Source organism: Lissotriton helveticus, chromosome 6 (assembly GCF_964261635.1).
Source record: "Lissotriton helveticus chromosome 6, aLisHel1.1, whole genome shotgun sequence".
NCBI lineage: Eukaryota > Metazoa > Chordata > Amphibia > Caudata > Salamandridae > Lissotriton > Lissotriton helveticus.
The window spans coordinates 395,701,681-395,721,520 of NC_136067.1; positions in this window are offsets into that span (position 1 = coordinate 395,701,681).

Below are 19,840 nucleotides of genomic sequence, written 5' to 3' on the forward strand. Positions count from 1 at the left end.
GGATCATGCCTGTGTTATTTTCCACCACGCAGCCCTGGTTGGAGTATTTTCTCCATCTGGTGATTCACTATCTCCAATGGGATATGCAGTTGCAGGACATCCCTTTCTCTCGTGGGTGTCTCCTCTCACCAGATGACCCGGAGGCCCTTCGCTGCCAGGCTTCCACTGGACCGGTGGACTTCTGCCTTGTCGCTTCAACCACGCTGGAGGAATCGCTATGCGTCTTTTCTCCGTGTCCCAAGCTCCACCTGAAAAGGGTGTTGTTGGCACTTGCTCCTTTGCATGCTACCTTGGTCCTCCCAGGATTTCCAGAGTGAGCTTCAACGGTCCATCTCTTGTGTCGGGACCCGCTGCCACCAGTGTCCCAGAGGCCTCTGCCCCTTGGATATCCACGGTCCTGTGTCCGTTCCATCCCAGAGGTGGTTTTTACCAATGGACCGGCCTGCTCGCCTCTGTCGTCACCAGGTGATCTGAGGATTCGCAAGTAGATGTGTACTCCCAGTGATACTGATGTTCTCCAGGCACTGTGTTCCGATGTTCATGCACCTTTGCACTTTTCCCTTCGGGTGTTTCCCTTCTGGTGTGTGAGTTGACTTGTTCCCACACTTCTTTTCTCTGCTCATAGATGCATTTCTTCTTCACCATGGAGTCTTGCTACTCAACTTCTATCTTCTCTTTTCCTTCCTTCGCGACATGGTCTGGTCTTCTCTCCTGCCTGTTCGCCCTAACCAGGCTTCTCCGTGTAGCGTGCACTCCACACGTTTCCCCCTGGTCTTGTCCAAACACTAGGACACTGCCTTCACTTCGCTCTCTGACAGGACCTGTCATTGCGACCTTCTTGCATTCGATTACTTCTGACTTCCAGTTCATATCGTTAAACTTCTCTTCTGTCACTTCTTGGTCCTCTTCGTGGACCCCTCCTGGGGACCTCTTCTTGGACATCTCCTCGGTCGTTCTCTTCACGGATGTCTTCTCTGTTCTTCTTATAGGATGTCTTTGTCAGATCTCCTCCTTTGCTCTGACCTCTTGTAGGTCGGAGTCATCCTTGTGACCATTTGCAGGTCGGCTTCTTCCTCCTTGCGACCAAACTGACAGGTAGGCTTCTTCCTCCTTGCGACCAACGGAACGGTCATCTTCTTCCTCCTTGTTCAGGTCTTCGTGCTATTGGTGGCTGTGCTACCACTACTCCATCTCCTCTACAGTTGTGTTGCTTCTGCGCGCTTCTGAATGCGCCCTTTGGTTATTTCCTTGGACGCACTTGCTGCGTATTCACTTCAGTCTTTCATTCATGGAGCTGTAGCCGCTGTTCCTATGCTGCTACACACTTGCTTGGTGCTGGGTTCATGACTCACCATTGTCTTTCAGGTGGTGCTCCTGCCTTTTCCTACTGCTGCAGTGACAATCTGTGGCCACCAGGTGCTGCTGCACTCTCTGTCACAGCTCGGTTCAGTGCTTCTGGTGGTCTGTGCAACCACTCCTTCGACATGTTCCTGGTCACCCCTTTTGCGCGCTTGTGACTGAGCCCTTCGTTTCCTCTTGGGGTTCCTCTCACTGTATCACTTTAACTGCTAGTTACTTGCTTACTGCCTTCTTGCAATAGCCCAACCATGTTGTGGGGTTATCTGTCCTTTCACTGACATCTTTTGCGTTGTCCTCACCTAGTGCCTTTAGTGCATTCCTCGCTGCCACTGCATGCTGCTCTCTCCTAGTACGTATTTTTTTTACTCAATGCACCGCCTTGTCATCGTGGCAGCTTTCCATGCCCTGACACCTCTCTGTGTGTCACAGCAGCCTGGAACTGTCTCTGAGCACCCTCACTGCTCTCCCATCACTGTCCCTGTTCTGCTGCACTTCACTTGATCAGCGGGTGAGTTACCGCGAGATGGCCACTAGGTAGCAGTGCTGTAATCCTCTTCCCATGCTCCGGCAGCTTCTCACACACTGCAGGTTTCGTGCTTGGGACTAGGGCGGAATGCCTTCACTCTGCAGGGCCTCCCAGGCTACATTGCTGCCCCGAGAGACATCCCCTCCACCAGGGTAAGTACTTTTTTTTCTTCTGTTGAGCCTCTGTAGTCTATATGCACTTTCAGTGTTCGTGGGGAGGGATCCTACTTCCACCTCCCAACTGCCTTCATTTTGGGCCGCGCGGGCCTCTCTTGATCCTCGCGCCCCTTCTCCACTGTCGCTTGGTGGGGGGAAACAACAGTTCTTTTGTGGCTGCCTCCCTCAATGCCGCAGGTCCCGCCTGCAGCTTGAATTAATTTCTCCCTTCTACCAGCTGGGCGCACACTGTTCACTTTTGCTGCACTCTGCCCCTCGCAGCAGGTTCCCTGCGCATCCTGGACTGCGCGGGAACAAACGTTGCTACCAGCAGTCTGTTTGCTTTGCTGGGGGGGCTCACCTCATTCTGGTGCTGGACTGGCCCCCACCCCTCCAATGCCACCGGACACACACAGCCGGCCCTACGTGACAGGAAAACTATGACTTCAAAACTGTGAGTTATCTTTATTGCCCACACAGCCGCCACTACTTCGCTTCCCCGTGGCCCTCTTGCTCACAACGCCTTTACCGCTGCTTACTGGGTCCATTCTGCTTCTTGCTGCACACGCGTGCTTTCAACTGTCACATTATCCCCCCTTTTTGGGCACTCTCCCCTTTGCCGCCTCAGACGGCTGCTGACCAGACGCTGTCTCCTTTCTCCTTTCCCTGCCGCCACAGCCTCTCACGGCTTATACACGGCGCGGAGAGGGATAGGAGCTGCCGCCTGGGGGAGTGTAGGGTTGCTACGGGGCACTGTCCACTTTCACTGCGGGTGGGCTCCGCTTCCGTTGGGGCTTTAGCATAATGGTGGCAGATGCCTGCCAGGGCTCCCTTTTCATGCCCTGCAATTGCTCACCTTCAGCCCACTCCTGGGGCATCACTCGGCCTCATGGATGGTGGTCTGCGGCAGCGGACGGCATCGGCTCAGTCCGGCCTCGCTCGCCTTGCGCTTCGACCTTCATGGGGCTTTCTTCATGCCGGAGGGCACACAGCAGATCCTTCAGCGCGGGGTGGGCTCCCGCTCAACTTCTTGCAACCCCAGGGCTCTTTTCACGCCCCGTGGGACATCGAGCGCATTGGGCACCTCCTCAGGGGTGCATTCACTGCAGGCACGGTAGGTTCGGGTTGGGCTCCCGACCTTCTCACCTTCACCCTTGGCACTTCACATGCCCCACGGGTCATAAAGTCGGTGTGGGGTAGGCTCCAGATCACCTTCTTCACATCATGTAGGCCGGGGCTTTTCACATGCCCCGCAGGCCTTTAGGCGGGCAGCGCGCCTCCTCGCATGGGGGGCCTTACACATGGCTGCTCTCTCCCCCTGTTAGGATTTAACATTGACTTGTGTGCTTCATTTTGGTTCCTACACTTTTTGTGGCCCCTTAGTGTCAAAGCCCGTACTTTCTTGACACTCCCTAAGTGGAATAAGGAGGAGCAGAGCCCTCCCATCTTTGCTTGGCTTACTTTCCGGTGACCAGGCCCCCTTCCCACTTCCTGGTTCCTGTTCGAGTTGTTGCTGGCGTCTGAGGGCTCTGTTGGAGTTCTGTCTTCTTGACGCTGTGCTACCTGATTGCCGCCCCTCTGCCACTTGATTTCTACCCCTTGAGTGTGCGTGTGGAGTCTGTACGGTAAAGCGGTATTCTTCGCCGCTCCTTTTTCCAGTGAACGCGACGCCCTGCTATTCCTCACGCATTTTGCGGGCGTTGTCGGTTCACTTTCTTCTATATTCTAGTTTTACAGCCTACGCTACCTCCTATGTTTATTCCTTTTTTATTGGGCTTCCTATTGAGAGTGAGCGCTCCGCCCTATCTTCCTAGGGGGCCGGGTGTCTCACCTCCTGAGTGGGTGCTGCTCCGCTGTACTCGCCCCCTGTGCAGCCGGTCGGTGCCCCTCACTCCTTTTCTGTTGTTGTTGGTTTGCTTGTGTTTGGTGTTTGGTGTTACTGCTCCGCTGTACTGGCCCCCTTAAGGCAGCCGGCCGGTTCACCTCACCTTCCCTTACCATTTGGTTTGCGTCAGAGGTGTGTTGAGTCCTTCGTGAGTCCTATTTGGCCCCCTCCCTGTTGCCTGGACTCATCGATGACGCTTGCCCGATCTACACTTGGGGTAAGTTCCATAATTGATCACACTTGTCAATGTTTTATTGTGTTTCGAGGAAGCATAGGGATTGTGACTATTCATAACCTGCTCTTTGTTTCCTAGCCTGGACCATCCCCGGAGACGCCTTCTACTATTTTTGTTACCCCTCGTATGAGGAGAGTGGTGGACACTCCTTGGGTAAATTCCCTCATACTTTTAGGAGACAGTAGGCAGGAGTGTCGTATACTTTGTTATCGCATTCCTGCTGCTGTGTCTTGGAGGTGGAGGGATTCTTCTTCGCTCCCGTGGAAGTTGGCCCTTCTCCTAACAGAAAGCCAAGCCCACAAATTATCCTTCCCCTGAGCGAGGATGAATCCTGACCCCGCCATGGAGGCTTCGGGCCCTGCCCCCCAGACCCTTACTATGGAGGATTTAATGGCAGCTTTTGTGGCCCTGCAGACAGAAGTAGGAAGATTAGGTACAGAAAACCAGAGACTAGTTGCAGAAGTCCATCAGTTGAGAACAGGCACCATTCCTAAAGTCCGCAAAAGCTATATTCAGCCTGCCAAATTCACACTGTCCCCAACAGAACAAGACCCAACAGCTAGCACTGATCCTACGGCTTCCCCTGTTCAAGTCACGGTGAACACCCCGACCCCTGTGCCCTTAGCCATGCCCGAGAGGTTTACAGGAGATAGCTCCAAATACGAAGTTTTCATGAATCAATGCCAACTCCAGTTCTTATGCAAAGCTGCGTCCTTTCCTGACGATTCTGCTAAGGTAGCGTTCATCATATCCTATCTAGTCGGGAATGCAGCAGAATGGGCTGTGCCGCTAGTACAGAATAACAATCCCTTGTTGTATGACCTCGATCAGTTTAAAGAGAAAATGCGAAGTCTTTTTGCTAAACATGCCTACATGCAAGCTAGTGACACTGAGTTACTCAACCTTCGACAAGGTTCGAAGGATCTGCTCTCTTATATAACACAATTCAACCGCTTGGTAGCCGAAACTCACTGGCCCGAAGACAAGAGAACCTCTTTGTTTTACAGGGGGCTATGTGAGGAAATAAAAGACCTACTCTCCCAGATAGTAAATCCCCCAGAGGACTGTGCTTCCTTTATCGACCTGGTAGTGAAATTAGACCATAGATTGCATGAGAGAAAAGGGGAAAGGCATCGCACTGTTGTGCCCAAAATGGTTTTCCACAGAACTGAGAAACCCATATCGAAAGATGCCCCGGAACCCATGCAAATAGGGGGAATTCGTGGGCCTCTATCCACGGAAGAAAAAGAGAAGAGAAGGAAACTTAACCTTTGTCTTTACTGTGGCAAAGGAGGGCATTTCGCTAGAGAATGTCCAGTGCGTCCTAAAACCTCAAGGCAATCAGTAAGCAGTCTTTCAAGTTCGGAAAACTCGAAAGCTTGAGGAACAGAGAGGTCGATTCCTTAAGCTCAAAACATCCACAGATCTCCTCCAAACCAGTACTAGTGGTTAAGCATTTTATTGTACCCATTACTCTCACGTATTTGGTCAAAAGGCAATATACCATGTCAGTTCTATTAGATTCCGGAGCTACGGGAAATTTTTTTGACATCCAACTAGCCAAACAATTGGGGATTACCTTTGTAGCTAAACCTCAGCCTGAATCCATTTGGGCGGTGGATGGTTCCGAGTTATCCTCCGGAATGATTAGTTATCAAACTCCACCACTGACTATCGTGTTCAATAACGGACATTCCGAGAACCTTGTTTTTGACCTAATTGATGCCCCCAATTTTGGTGTAATCTTGGGAGTCCCCTGGTTGCAGATCCACAACCCTGCTATAGATTGGGAAAAGAGAACGGTTACGTTAAGTTCTTCTTTCTGTAGAAAACACTGTTACCAAGAAGCCCGAGAACCAGACTTGCCGTTATTTTGTGCAGTACAAGCGGGGGTGGACTCATGTTTGCCTGACCAATATGCAGAGTATTCCAATGTATTTAGTGAACAGGAAGCTACCAAATTGCCTCCACACAGGAGCTATGATTGTAGGATCGACCTGATACCCGGTGCTGACTTACCCTGCAGTCGCATTTATGCCTTGACTCCCTCAGAAAACGAATATCTAAAAAACTATCTGGATGAAATGCTTGCCAAAGGATTCATCAGACCTTCCACGTCACCTGTTTCTTCCCCTTTGTTTTTTATCGATAAGAAGGAAGGCGGGCTCAGGGCGTGCTTGGACTATAGAGCCCTGAACAAGATAACCATAAAAAACAAGTATCCCCTTCCTCTTATTCCTGTCCTTCTAGACCAGATAAAAGGGGCGAAAATATTCACGAAAATTGATCTCTGGGGTGCTTACCATTTGATTAGGATAAAACAGGGAGACGAATGGAAAACTGCCTTTCGTACAAAATATGGTCTCTATGAATATTGTGTAATGCCGTTCGGGTTATGCAATGCCCCGGCGGCATTCCAATATTTCATTAATGACATTCTGAGGGAGTACATCGATGTTTTAGTTATAGTTTATATCGATGATATTCTCATATTCTCCCACAACGAAACAGATCATGTAGAGCATGTCCAAAAAATATTACACAAGTTACAGGAGAATCAGTTACATGCCAAACTGGACAAAAGCACCTTTCATACCTCAGAAGTAGATTTCTTGGGTTTTACCATTAAACCTGGTAGCCTTCAAATGGACCCCAAGAAAGTTGAGGCATTGACACAATGGAAAAGTCCCACTTCAGTCCGAGAAATACAATCCTTTCTAGGATTCGCCAATTTTTATCGGCGCTTTATTGATCGGTTTTCTGATACGGTTTCCCCCATCACAAAACTATTGAAAAAAGGGGTACCGTTTGTTTGGACATTGGAGGCAGAACATGCATTTTGTGCCTTAAAAGAGAAGTTCACTTCAGCTCCTATTCTCCGGCACGCAGACAACTCTCAACCTTTTTATGTGGAGGCTGATGCCTCACAATATGCTGTAGGGGGTATTCTATCCCAACGAGACACCGATACTGGTCAAATGCATCCCATTGCCTACTTTTCCAAGACCTTACTGCCTGCAGAAAGAAATTACACCATAGGGGAGCGTGAACTGTTGGCCATCAAATTGTCCTTTCAAGAATGGCGACATCATTTGTTAGGGTCTTCTCATGTGGTCACCATTTATTCTGACCATAAAAATCTGCAATTCTTTAAATCAGCCAGAGCGCTCACACCCAGACAGATGAGGTGGTTATTGTTCTTCAGCGAATATGACTTCGTGATCACTTACAGGCCCGGCACACAACAGGGAAAAGCAGATGCATTGTCCCGTCTAGGACTAGATGACCGCCCCAACCGAGAACAACCACTTCCCATCATCCCTGAAAACAAGATCCTTGGGGTGGGGGAGAAAGACCACACACTTCTGGAGGACCTCAAAGGCCTACTAATCACCATCCCATCGGATGAGTGGTTACAAAACCCTCTCCACACCATCAAGGAAGGGATATATTACCATGACAATAAGATGTTTGTGCCTGCTTCACCCTTGAGACAAAAGATCATTGTATGGTGTCATAGTAGCCCTTTGGCCGGCCATACAGGTGGGCGTAAGACTCTTGAATTATGCCGCCGATGGTTTTGGTGGGATTCGTTGTCTCAAGATGTTTTGGAATATGTACACGCTTGCGCGATATGTGCCCGCCAAAAGGCTTCTCATTGTGCACCCACAGGGCTGTTAAAGCATATAGCCATACCCCCTGCACCCTGGCATACTATTAGTATGGACTTTATGACTGATTTACCACCATGTCAAGGCTATACCACCATTTACGTAGTGGTAGATCTGTTGTCCAAGATGAGTCATTTCGTTCCTCTCAAGTACCTTCCTCTAAAGAACTAGTGGCTGTCTTTTTGGACACAGTGGTGAAATTACATGGGCTGCCCACAGTTATCATCTCAGACCGCGGTCCCCAGTTTGTCTCTAAGTTCTGGAGAGGAATGTGTGAGGTGTTGGGAATTGATCACAGGCTTTCTACCGCATATCACCCCCAAACAGATGGGCAAACCGAAAGAACTAACCAAACGTTAGAGCAGTTTTTGCGGTGTTTGTTAACCACTATTCCATCTACATGGGTTCAAGCCCTCCCTTTAGCTGAATTTGCTTATAATAATTCCAGTCATGCAGCCACCAAGGTCTCTCCCTTTTACTTCGTTCAAGCCCAACACCCTAGAATGCTCCCCATTGTCCTACCCCCTGATGACACAGTACCCGCTTTAGAGGAACAACATGCCCGCATACAGAGCACATGGGAAGCAGCCAAGACAGAGCTAGAAAAGGCTAAAGAAGCAATGAAGAAACAAGCAGATAAACATCGTAGAACTGAACCAGTATACGTGATAGGAGAGAAGGTGTGGCTGTCCACAAAAAACCTCAGAATGGAAGGGTCGAAAAAGTTCCAACCACGCTTCATAGGGCCCTACACAATAGAGAAAATACTCTCCCCTGTCACACTTAAACTCCAGCTACCCCATGTATGAAAATCCATCCTGTGTTCCACAGTTCCTTGATCAAAAAATACATACCTTCCCTTGTCCCTGAAATCCCTCCCCCTCCAGTACAAATAGACGGAGAGACAGAATATGAAGTGAACAAAATCTTGAACTCCAGACGAATCCGAGGTAAACTCCAGTACTTCATTGATTGGGTAGGATATCCCCCTGAAGAAAGGTCCTGGGAACCTGCAGAAAACATACATGCAGTGCGGTTGATCCGACAGTTCCACAGATTGCATCCCGCGAAGCCAGGTCCTGTAAATAGATCTTTAAGGAGGGGTACTGTTAGGATTTAACATTGACTTGTGTGCTTCATTTTGGTTCCTACACTTTTTGTGGCCCCTTAGTGTCAAAGCCCGTACTTTCTTGACACTCCCTAAGTGGAATAAGGAGGAGCAGAGCCCTCCCATCTTTGCTTGGCTTACTTTCCGGTGACCACGCCCCCTTCCCACTTCCTGGTTCCTGTTCGAGTTGTTGCTGGCGTCTGAGGGCTCTGTTGGAGTTCTGTCTTCTTGACGCTGTGCTACCTGATTGCCGCCCCTCTGCCACTTGATTTCTACCCCTTGAGTGTGCGTGTGGAGTCTGTACGGTAAAGCGGTATTCTTCGCCGCTCCTTTTTCCAGTGAACGCGACGCCCTGCTATTCCTCACGCATTTTGCGGGCGTTGTCGGTTCACTTTCTTCTATATTCTAGTTTTACAGCCTACGCTACCTCCTTTGTTTATTCCTTTTTTATTGGGCTTCCTATTGAGAGTGAGCGCTCCGCCCTATCTTCCTAGGGGGCCGGGTGTCTCACCTCCTGAGTGGGTGCTGCTCCGCTGTACTCGCCCCCTGTGCAGCCGGTCGGTGCCCCTCACTCCTTTTCTGTTGTTGTTGGTTTGCTTGTGTTTGGTGTTTGGTGTTACTGCTCCGCTGTACTGGCCCCCTTAAGGCAGCCGGCCGGTTCACCTCACCTTCCCTTACCATTTGGTTTGCGTCAGAGGTGTGTTGAGTCCTTCGTGAGTCCTTATTTGGCCCCCTCCCTGTTGCCTGGACTCATCGATGACGCTTGCCCGATCTACACTTGGGGTAAGTTCCATAATTGATCACACTTGTCAATGTTTTATTGTGTTTCGAGGAAGCATAGGGATTGTGACTATTCATAACCTGCTCTTTGTTTCCTAGCCTGGACCATCCCCGGAGACGCCTTCTACTATTTTTGTTACCCCTCGTATGAGGAGAGTGGTGGACACTCCTTGGGTAAATTCCCTCATACTTTTAGGAGACAGTAGACAGGAGTGTCGTATACTTTGTTATCGCATTCCTGCTGCTGTGTCTTGGAGGTGGAGGGATTCTTCTTCGCTCCCGTGGAAGTTGGCCCTTCTCCTAACACCCCCTTTACCACAGCTTCTGGGCTGCTGCACGCAAGGGCACAGCCCCCTCATTGACAATGTAGAGCTGACGAGGGCTAGGCCCACATACTCGTAAAAGGAAGCACACAGACACAGTTGGTATGGGTGTATAACTGGCCCAGAGCACGTGCACTCGGCCCCTTTTATTGTCAGGGTCACCTGACTGGTGACGCCTGTGGTGGGTGAGTGTGTGTGGTACAGCAGGGCAAAACACTAGAACGTATCCAGCCAGATACTACATCTGGCAAGAGCTCTGTCACCTGCCTCTCTATTGCACCTGCTACATGCGGCGTCCGCTCTTGATGCTCTCGCACCAGCAGGTGCTACTGTTACGCTGTCGGCCTCTCTCATCCAGGCCAGCAGCGGTAGTAGAGGACCGGGCCTGGGCTGGGCCTCGACGTGAAGCTGCGACCCATAGTGCGGCGGTTACCTTGGCCAGAGAGATCTGCAGCGGGGGCTTTACTATCTGTCACTCCTAGGAGCCTGCTGTCTGCTACATCTGATTCAATGATCTGGTGGCTGCTGATGCTGCTGTGATGCTGCCGGTCCCTCTCACATGGAACTGCAGGGATGGCAGCGAACCACACCTGAGACCTTTGGGAAAAACTGCGACCCACAACTCTGGGGTACTCTTGGCAGGAGTGGCCTACAGCCTTGTTTGGCACCTCCATCCACTGCAACAGCGAACGCAGACCAGCGGGCCCTGTGACCTGTTACACCCTCTGCTGCATCTGTCTGCTGCACAGGACATGCAGTCCCTGCTTTCTGATCACCACCGGAAACCCTCTAGATCGGACCCGCTCCTCCGCACCATTTGGTGTTCGCCAGACGGAGGATCCAGGGGACTTTGCGGCTTACACCTGGATTGCATGCCCGGCTCGCAAAAGCGACGCTGGAAGTCTCCTCCTTAATCGAGCACTTATACTGCGGGTCATCCCTCAGCTACCCAGATTTCACAACAACATGGGCCCACACCCCACGCAGGCCCTCACTGGCTGGGCAGAAGAAGGGAGACGTTGGATCCTGAAGATACGGGGCATCTAGCCCCAGCTGCTTCTGCACATCTTGGCCTCTTCTCTCCCTCCAGATGCTTGTCCTGCGACTAGGACCTGACTGAGGCCCCGCCATCCCTACCACACAATGGCCCTGCTGGAACGGCCCTCCTTTGATGTGGCTGCCTGGATACAGGAGAAAGGTGCATGCCCCGGGGTCTCCCACTCACTTTGTACCATTCTCAATTCTATCTAGATACTGTGGGCCCTCCCTTTTAGATGGCATGCACAGGCTTGGACTCTGGAGCTACATGTGCGGTGCTTGTACTTTAGGTGCACATGACTGCACAGCCAGGGTGCTCTCCAGGTTGACCCAGGGACCTCTGCCTTTCTCTCTTTGGCCACATCATCGTTAGTGTGACAAAAGGACTTAGACTCGAACCTCACCGAGTTGCCAACGCACTGCATGACTAACCTGGGAGCCCTACCAAACGGAGGACTCTCAAGGCCCCCTGTCTCATCGCCCCCCTGGGCCCACCATTGATAGGCTACCAGGCACTGTATGCAAGCAGAGCCATTCCCTCTCACACGAGGACCTGGCGCCATGACTGAAGATGTTTCCTGGTAAGACAATAGGCAAACCCACACAATAATTTCACTTCACTGAAACCCTCAATCAATCTAGCCCATAAAGCTAACCAATAGGGGTCAACACAGCCGGATTCCAGCCAACCTCAATCCACTGCAAGCAGTGCTCCAGACACCACTATGGAACGCATATTCCAAGAAATCTCCGCTGTGGGCCACCGACTGGAGGACATGGTCATGTCTATCTCTGCACTGGTAGCGGGGACCAAATCTATCTCTTGGACATCGCGGGTTTCCAGACTTGCATGGATGGCCTTGACCAGAGAGTTGGCGTACTAGTGGAGCAACTCAACACCCTTCTGGAGAGGGACCAGGAACGTCATTGATTTGAAGGACCGAAGTCGGCGTGCAATGTCCTCTTCTTCAGCTTCCCGGGGAATGTGGGGGGAACTGATGCCAAATCCTTCCTCAGGGATGCACTCCCAAAGCTCACAGGTGTTGTCTTTGACCTCCCTTTGGAGATGCATCAGCCTACCACGACAGGATCCATCAGCACGTCCAGAGCCCCTCATTGCCTGCTTCCTGCATCTTGACAGTTGACAACTGCTATCTGCTGTCCGCACCCACAGCCCCTAAATGTATGAAGGTAATGAGGTCTGAATGGCTGCGGACTTCTCCAGTGTGACCAATGACTGCAGCATACCCTTCCTCTCTTTGTGTCCCCAGCTCCGGCAACTGGACATCAAATATGGCCTCTTCAAGCCCGCTCACTTGCGGATCACTAAGGATGGCTCCTCCCCTAAAAAAATTTACCCAGAGGTACTATGTCGCTTTCTGCTTGGACTCTCGCCACTGGACATGGACACTGCCTCCTCTACAGCTGTGGAGGGCAGCACCCTGTCATCCCTCTCCCTGCCTGCTCCATCAGGCAGTCAACAGTGGAGCACTGGTGGCTCTGGACAAAGGGGTAGAGACCCTGACAGGGCAGCATGTTCCCTGGGAGACAGGAACCATGCCCTTCAGGCAGTGGCTGTACTCACGCAGGAACAGGACTGGAACAAATCACACTTGCCCCTGAAACCAACCTCTGCCACAGAATGAGTGCCCTAGGGACTGTCAAACAGCATCAAACCAGTTGTGCTAAAGGCCCAGCCCAGCTGTTGATGGATGGCTGAGTATCGCCATGTCTCTTTCATTGACTGTTTATCCAAATGTTTCATTAGTTAATTATTTCCATCTCATTGCTTGTTTACCTTGTATATCATTGTGTGTTGCGAACCACCCTCTCTGACTTCCCTGAGGGCACTCGATACACCCCTATGCACAATATCAAGTAAGCCCCTGGGTCGGGGACAAATTTGTGATGCCCCTTCACCAGCTCCCCTGTCCATGTTGATCCTTCCAACATTACCTTTTATATTGCAGAGGGTGCTGTGTCCTTCTGGTGGGAGGGACGACCCCTCGTTCCACATTGTGCCAGAGGCACCCCGTGCCCTCGGCCGCTTACCCCCTCCCACTACTGCTGCAGAAACCAGATGTCCTTTTGTTACTAGCCTCACATATCCATTTGCCCTGGTAATTGTCTTTCGCTTCTGCACAATTGCAACTATAATCACAACAACGCTCCTATGGTCCTCAGTCTATCCTGCCTCCCTGAGGAGGCCCTCTCTGCGTATTCTCTCCGCAAGTCTAGACCCATTGTACACAGCTCGGTGTTATCTGCACTGCACTTCTCCTTTGTAGATTGCCTATGCTCCCTCACTCCCTCTCTCCTGCATCCTCTCTCCTTCTCTTCCCTTGATACATCACTCAGTGCTCCTTTAGTGCCTGTATTCCACGCCGGTTGTTGCTCTTCAGACAGTACCTTTCCTGCATGTCTTGACCCTCTTTTACCTGTCCTCACTTTTCCCTCTCCTCACCCCCTTCTCTCTGCCCTTCCACCCTCTATCCCCACCTCTCCCCCCTCCCCATCCTCTGTGTCTCTCCCTCTCTATTATCCCCATACTCTCCGGTCTGATCTTGCTATCCCTCAGCTCCCCCATCTAGTCCTCTCTGCTCCTTAACTGCCTTCAACAGCCCCCGTCCACACAAACCTTGTATCCTGGAACATCTCCCTGCCTCTTCTGCTCCCCCTTTCCCATGCCTAGCCCTCAGTGCTGCTGGATTACTTCCTCATCTCCCACTCAATGGTGGCAATGGTCGATGTCTGCTGCATATTGGAAGCCACCTCATCCAACCACTCTCTGGTCTTACTATACCTTGACATGGTCTTGGCCTCCCCAGGCCGCAAGGGTGGTGATTGAATGTGCAAAGGCACGGCTTCCCCAGGGCAAATCTCAACTGAACACTCATGTTTACTCCTACATGTTGGACAACAAAGGCTCAGTGGACTTCCATAGGGTGCTTCGGCCGGGCGCAAAAGCGACCATATGGGGTTGACTCATGAGTTTTGCAGCTGTGTCCAACAGACAGACATCCCTTCCCCAGACTAAACTGGAAGGGGAGGTAGCCTCCATTAGCCGCCTCTACTCAGCTCACCCCACTGTGCCCAACCGCTGCTGCCTAGGACAGGCCTGTATGGTCCTTAATGGCCTCCTACCTCCAAAGCTGAATACGCCCTCCAATGCCTGAAAGAGACACCCTATGAACAGTGGGAGAAGGCGGGCCGCGTTCTAGCAGCACAACTGAGACAACAAGAGGCTGCTATGGCCATTCCTGCCATACACCCGGTGAACAGGGAAGTCCTCACCAACCCACAGCACATCATTAATGAGTTTGAGTCATTCTATATAACACTGTACACCCCGGAGGCACCAGCCACAGCTTAATAGGTGGCCACTTTCCTGGAGAGGGTCGACCTCCCACATCTATTGGACAAAGGCAGGGAGATCTTAAAAAGATAGAACAGCAAAGAGGAGATAGCAATAGCCATCTCTAAATTGCCCTATCACAGGTCTCGCCTTCCAGGAAGAAGAGGGGTTGACTCTCTGGGACCCCTCTCTAACAAGGCACTGATATCTGTGTTAACCAAACCCGGAAGGGACCCTCTATTGTGCAGTAGGTACAGACCCATCTCACTTTTGAATAGCGACATTAAACTCCTCGCTAGCATACTGGCGGCACATCTGGGAGAGGTTATCCCTTCCCTGATTCATCATACGCAGGTCGGCTTCGTGCCAGGAAGATAGGCCAGGAACCATCTCTGCACCCTGGCTCATGCCCTCCGGTCTGCTAAGGACCTTCCAGACGATAAAGTAGCCCTCTCATCAGATGCCAAAAAGGTATTTGACTGCATTAAGTGGGATACCTTTCACCACCATGAAAAGGTTTTACCTGGGAGACCGATTCATCACCATGGTGCGGCTGCTGTATCACTGTCTGATGGCCCAGGTCAACTGAAGAGGGTTCCTCTCTGACCATTTCCAGATCAAAAGAGGCACACGGTAGGGCTGCCCAATCCCCCCCTTCCTATTCCTCCAGACAATGGAACCACTGGCCTCTGTCATTTGACACTTGCCGCATTTAGTGTGTGTATCCATTGTGGTTTGCCTCTCCAAAGTCTACCTCCACGCTGTTTTGTTATGTTATGTTATGTTAGACCGACTTGTATAGCGCAACAGCTGCCTCAGTAAAGAGGCGTCCTGGCACTTATTACAGGCAGACAAAAAACACTGGAGCCTAAACTGCAGGGAAGAAATGAGTTTTTATAGCCTTCCTAAACCGCATTTTGTACCCTTTGTAGGTGCATGAGACTCAAAATTGTAATGGCATTAACGGGTGATGGCGCGGGAAATAAGGGGTAAGGTTTGATAAAAGAATTCAAACCACAACTGATACAGCAAAAAGATCCTTCTAAAAAGGTCAGCTGCTGACCACATGGGCTTACCCCAGTGCTGACATCCCAAAGCTGTTCCCTATAATATGTGTGCACAACCCTAGCACCACCAGTAGCATCACTGGTGTCTGGTGATGTCCAGGCGTGGACGGGCGCAGCCGGGCTTACCTTTGGCGCACCAGCTGCGCATTTCAGCTGCGCCTCGGCGCCATCAGCACCAGAAATAGGCAGGCTTGATGGGCGATTTAAAAACTAGAACATCACCTGACCTAAAATGGCACTTACAAATAGTCAAATAGGAACCAGCAAGTGAGGAAAATCGCGTGAGCAGCCTACAGCCCGGACTGGCCCCTTTAAAGCACACAGCACAACTGCTGTGGTGGACCGAGGAGTGCCGGTTCCAAAGAGCAAGTTAAAACATGAGGGTCACATTAAAACAAGTAAGTCAGAAAAATATGGTATAGGTAAAAAATGGTGTTGCGCTAGAGTCACACGCACCCAAGTAGCTGATTCACAATGAGCCCCAGGACAACAGAATATTAGGTGATTAATGCATACACAAGGAGTATGACAGCATCTCAACCTCACAGCAGGCACTAGATTAATGTCTGCTGACGCTGATGATGTTCTGCTCATCTTCACAGATCTCCACCGCTCATTGCCAGCATGACTGGTAGTCATTGATGACTTTGTGGCTCTGTCCAGATATTAAATAAACTGGGCAAGAGCGAGGCCCTCTCACTCTCATCTGTCACCACAAAGGCAGCTACACAGCTATCATTTTCTGATGGAAGCCCACCCAACTTAAACATTTGGTCATACTGGTCAACAGGGGGACGGGATGTTAATGGACAACCTGTACCCCTTGATATTCAAATGAAGCTTGACTTTGAAAAATGGTCCCCCCAGGGATTTTCCATGTGGGGCAGGTGGTGAGGATGTTCACATTGATGCGCTATACCCACATACTAGGCATGTTACCTGCTGTGGTGCCTTTATCCATTTTACCGTCAATTGACTCACAGATTCTGTCCTTCGTATCGGGCTTCATGCAATCTAGACTTATGGCACGTCCATTCTATGGAGTCGTGGGCCTCCCATGGGTGGAGCACTATGCTCTTGCCCTTTACCTCTCCCAAATGGCATACTGGCTCCAGGGTACTCTAGACCCCCGCATGAGCCCACACAGAGCATTCCCTCCTATTGAGTGGCAACAGTCTTAGCCTCCTTTATGGAGACCACAAGCCCCTAGCTCAGGACCCCCGCATCCTGTGCTACAGGCCACACACACACTATCAGGACACACTCCAGAGGATCCAGATGTATTCCTGCTCCTGCGGAGGTTTTTTTGAACTCATAGAGTATTCCTTTCCCTAAACAACATAAGACATACTTGAACGATCTTGGCTATTATCACCAGCCATCAATATCATGTGTGAGTAACCTAGGCCTAGAAACATACCCTCTGTTTTGTGAATCAAAATAACACAGGGGACTCTCCTAGTAAAGTGAGGCTTGTCTTCAGTGTAAGGCAGAGTTCCAACAATAACTAGGGACTGCAATCACCTATCTCAGGTATGCTAGCCTAAACAGAACAAAACGCCTCCTTCCCAGTACCACAAAACAAGTAGTCCGAGTCAGTGGGGTTCCGTCACCACACTGACCCACAGAGGTCCAATAAATGAGCAAACACGGTAAGACGTAGTTGGAAAATTCACCACAGTCTTCCGCTTTGTCAAATATCTCTCACAGGGCTCTGCAATATATATGTATATATATTCAATAGTCCAAACACGGCAAGGTGTAGTTATCCCCACTACATATATAAGACTGAGGGAGAAGGAGGAATGAGAGACTAGGTCGCCCTCCAGAAATATAGTGTACAACCAAGAATCCAAAATATTGGGTTCCAAGACCTAGCTCATGTCGCGGTAACTGACCAGATTGATCAGTGGTACCTGCCAAGAAAGAAAGATTTCTTTCTAGTGTCCCCTCACTCACCGGGGTTGCCCCACGGTGACATGCTTTATCATTGGGGCCATCCCAGTTCTCTACGAAAAGGGGCGTGCTGCGACTCACGAACTACGCAGGAGCACTTTAATGTGTGAGACTATGTGTTGTGCAAAGTGGTGGAGTGGGTGTAGGTGAATTAAAAATACCATGCTTAGTGGGCCTCAATAGATTTATTATGCTCCTAGACAGGTATGTTAAAATTGGGGTGAGTATCACTACTAACCAACCTATAATGAGGATTGGTTCAGTGAAAGGTCAACATGTTTCATGCTACCCCTAGCATTTCTTCAGGACCATGCCGGGACCAGCCCTGCATTTGCCACTCCAATGTCCCTAAAAGGCAGTGATAATTAAAATAAAGAAATACACTCAATGTATGAAGCATGCGTTCGTATTAGAATACATACGATTTTTTGGATTTCAAATGCTGTAAAAAGAAAGCACACCATTAGTAGCATTCTAAGCCTCCCCTGCGGGGAGGGTAACATTGTGTACTCTCATGACGCACTCATCATAGGCTATGGTGGATGGTGGCACCATATTGGCGCTTGCAGGCTCTCATGCAAGGCATTGAACAGTATTTTATTAAAAAAGTGGTTGTGAATTCACACAAAGAAACAAGACAGGACTTAATGTGACCAGGACGATAGACACAAAGAACACATAATAGGTGCATAGATAGAAATGAAGAATGAGGGATTCTCGATATTTACTTTTAGCTGTGCTCAATGGCACCTCATGGTCTCTCTAGGGGTTCGTTTCCACCTTATGGACTCACTGCTGGTTGTCCGTTACAGGGTAAAAAAGAAAACGAGAGATCGGTAAGTATCTGCTCCCATGATTGCTGCCGAAATGTGCAATGCCATGGGAAACCGGACCGTCTGTGAAAAAGATATTACTTACTTCCTTGATCGTGAAAACGTTCGGTAAATACCTAAAATCAGCTCCCCCGGGACCGCATCTCACTCGGTGAATGAGCTTTCTCAGTTAAGTTAGATCGGAGCTTCCGGTATACGTCATTAGGCCACTAGACCGTGTGGGGCCATCGGCCATCTTGGAAGGATGTAAAACCGTTGTACAATAAACGGTATTGAAAAAAGAGGGTGGTGGTGCGCAAATGATACAATTAGGCGTGCGAACGCAATTGCAATGGATTTAATAATTGTCATTATTCATTATGAGGAAGTGTGCAGGAACGTTCTAATTTTATTTAAACGAAAGGGGCAGTAAGACAACACACTGAGAGGGTTCAACTATTGAAATAAACAGTTGTCTGAGGCTTTATGATTCGGGCAAAAAAATATTCAAAAGTTCCCTTTGAACCTGATTAGAACGGTGTAGTGTACAGGGATCACATTGTACCACGAGACGCGGTGCAAAATGATATAAATGAAGGTTGCTTGTATAAAGCAACTCCCATTGGTTGTACATCTCTAAATGAGGGTTTTTTGGAGAAGACCCAACAAAGGACGACATGTCAGGGTTTCCCTGATCAAAATAGACAATAAGGTGATGTCGGCCAATTGTGTCCTTGTTATTATCAATGGTGTCTAGCTCAAACAGGAGGGTGTTGTAGAGCATAGCCGGAACCTTATATTTTGACCACTAGTATATGTGACCAATAATATATGACAGTACCTGAAAGGGAAAAGGTTTCACGGGTTTAATTGCTGAAAGCACCCCAGGGAATGTCATCATTGAGTCCACAGGTGTCTGTATGTAATTTGAACACCCATCGTTGTTCACGTTCGTGGAGTATTCTTTCTTGGTTTGCTCTTGTTTTTACAGTCTCCAGAACGACCCATGTCAGATCGTTAGGTGTGTGGTTCATCTCTATAAAATGATTAGTCATGCGCGTAGTTGCCCGTTTGCATCGGATATTGCTCCTATGCTCAACAATTCGAGTGCTGATCTTTCGAGTGGTCATCCCAATGTAGTGTAAGTTACATACACATGTAATCAGGTACACAACTCCACTTGTATTACAGTTGGACATTTGTTTCAAATGCCAAGTAGTATTGTTATTAAAGGTGACCATCTTCGTGGTAGGTGTTAGATGACACACGCTACAATTGTTACAAGGGTAGTGTCCCGTTGGTAAAGGTTGGAGTCTGTTAGTGGTATTTGTAGGTTTCAAACGGGTGTGGACCAAATGGTCTCTCAGATTCATTCCTCGACGGTGGCTGAACATTGGCCTGGGTATGTTCAGGTTCACGCTGTTGACAATCAGCCAGTGCTTTTTTAAAATTTTTGTAACTTGATCTGATACTTTATTAAAAGTTGTAATGCAAATTGACCTTGTGTTCTCAGCCCCATTTTTTATTTTGGGTTCCAAGAGTGCAACCCTATGGTTATTACCAGCCCTCT